Source organism: Macaca mulatta, chromosome 10, assembly GCF_049350105.2.
Source record: "Macaca mulatta isolate MMU2019108-1 chromosome 10, T2T-MMU8v2.0, whole genome shotgun sequence".
In the NCBI taxonomy this organism is placed as follows: domain Eukaryota; kingdom Metazoa; phylum Chordata; class Mammalia; order Primates; family Cercopithecidae; genus Macaca; species Macaca mulatta.
In genome coordinates, this window is record NC_133415.1 from 63,193,793 (window position 1) to 63,196,240 (window position 2,448).

The 2,448-nt window shown below is 48.1% G+C and overlaps 1 pseudogene; it reads left to right on the top strand.

The window, feature by feature from the left end:
* The first annotated feature begins 1,579 nt into the window (after window positions 1-1,579).
* Window positions 1,580-2,208, top strand: LOC100424711 (small ribosomal subunit protein uS11m pseudogene; annotated as a pseudogene).
* The last annotated feature ends 240 nt before the right edge of the window (window positions 2,209-2,448 follow it).

The following is a 2,448-nucleotide window of genomic DNA, read 5'->3' on the forward strand; positions in this document are numbered from 1 at the left end:
GTTTCACCATGTTGGCCAGGCTGGTCTTGAACTCCTGAGCTCAAGTGATCCTCCCACCTTGACCTCCCAAAGTGCTGGGATTACAGGCATGAGCCACCACGTCCAACCCTGAAAAGTTTTAATCCAAAGGGCAAGCTGGATCAGTTTAGGATTTGGGAGAATCCTCTGACTCAGGGTGGAAGAGCGGATTGTAAGAAGGACAAATGGGAATGGGAAGAAGGACTGGGAGGCTGCTGTGAGGGCACAGGAGAGACAGTGTAGCATGGACTGGGTCTGCCCGTGGCAGAGAGGGGGAAGAGCACCACATCCTGCCGGTGCACTGGGCACTGCTACTTCTGGGCAGCCTGCACTGGCCAAAAACCACAGCCATGTTTGCTCTGCACCAATCCAAGGAGATTCTCTCTCTTTTCCTATTGTGATAGTCTGAGGTCTCGGTCCCAAGGGAGTGTTGACTTACCCTAAGGTCAGCCCCATCACTCATCACTCGTGTCCAGGGATGTCTCAATCCAGAGATGAACACAGCTTGGGCTTCAGCTGCCTCCCTACGGTGGGGTGGTAATGCCTAGGGGATTGGCTGGTTGTCAGAGAATGGGAAATAAACTATGTGTTGGAGGCACGGGAAAATTTCAGAATCACCGTTTGGTAACATTTCCATTATGTATCAGTGGACAGTTAAACAGATACACTTCAGCACACTGTAAGCGGGGTGGGTGGCCAAGAGTTTCTATGTAGAAACCATTGTTGGGTTGGAAGTGGCTGGTAGTGAGGTGGGGGACTTGAAGCCACATGTGTATTCCACCTCTTAGAAGGCTGAGAAAATGTCAGTCAGTTATTTATTCTTATACTTTAAGTTCTAGAGTACATGTGCACTACATGCAGGTTTGTTACATATGTATACATGTGCCCTGTTGGTCATGTATACATAATGTAAATAACTCATCATTTACATTAGGTATATCTCCTAATGCTATCCCTGCCCCCTACCCCCCACCCCACAACAGGCCCCAGTGTGTGATGTTTCCCTTCCTGTGTCCAAGTGTTCTCACTGTTTAATTCCCACCTATAAGTGAGAACATGTGGTGTTTGGTTTGCTGTCCTTGTGATAGTTTGCTCAGAATGATGGTTTCCAGCCTCATCCATGTCCCTACAAAGGACATGAACTCATCCGATTTTTATGGCTGCATAATATTCCATGGTGTATATGTGCCACATTTTCTTAATCCAGTCTATCATTGATGGACATTTGGGTTGGTTCCAAGTCTTTGCTATTGTGAATAGTGCTGTAATAAACATACATGTGCATGTGTCTTTATAGCGGCATGATTTATAATTCTTAGGGTATACACCCAGTAATGGGATGGCTGGGTCAAATGGTATTTCTAGTTCTAGATCCTTGAGGAATCACCACACTGTCTTCCACAATGGTTGAACTAGTTTACAGTCCCACCAATAGTGTAAAAGTGTGGAACTTATATTTAAAAGGAAAACAGAGGGGCGTCAATTTGAGTCATGCATGTTGTAAGAAATGTGAGTTTTCACTTCTGTGGTCCTGGACTTTACCCTTGACCACCACGTAACAATGATTTTCCCCTTGAGCTCACCACCACCTCCAGGACTGCCTGTGTCACATAAGCCACCCAGGCTCCCGGGACTCTTAGGCTGTGGCCCTCACGGAGCTTTTACTGCTGACAGGATCATGGCCAGGATGCTGGTGCAGACCATCCACACAGGCACCCAGAAGCTCCAAGACATTGAGGCCAAGCAGAATGTTGAAGAGAAGATGGTCGTTCCCAACCACACCGGCTTTAGCATTTACCCTCCCAATCCAAAAGAAAAAAGCTCTCTGAGGTGGGCAGGAAAATTTGAGGAGGTCCAAATTGCACACATTAAAGCATCCTACAACAACACAGAGATCCAGGTAATCTCGGCCACTAATCAGCCCTTTGCCCATACTTTCTGTGGCACAGAGGAATTTCTGAATGCCGAGAAGGAGGCAGGCATTGATGCACAGACAGCAGGCATAGCAGCAGCGACAAAAGCTACAGGAAAGGGTGTTACCCACATCTGAGTTGTGGTGAAAGGCCAGGGGCCAGGACACCTGTCTGCCATCCAGGGACTGATCATGGGTGGCCTGGAAGTGATCTCAATCACCACAACACCCCCATCCCACACAATGGCTTCTGCCCCAGGAAGGCTCCAAGGCTGTGATGGAAGGGAAGCATATACTTGAACCTAACCTCAAGTCTCAGCTCCAGTTGGACCTTGTGGAAAGCTCACTGTCAGAGCTCCTTCCAGAATATGGCTTGTTGGAAATCCTTCAGACAGTAAGGGAGAGTTTTGCCTTCTTACATAGTGTCCTTTGCTTGCACTTCCAGCTGGAGGTGAATATGCCCCAGAAGTGAACTTTGCATCCTTAGACAAGAGGGGAGCCATGGGGGCAGCTGTGGC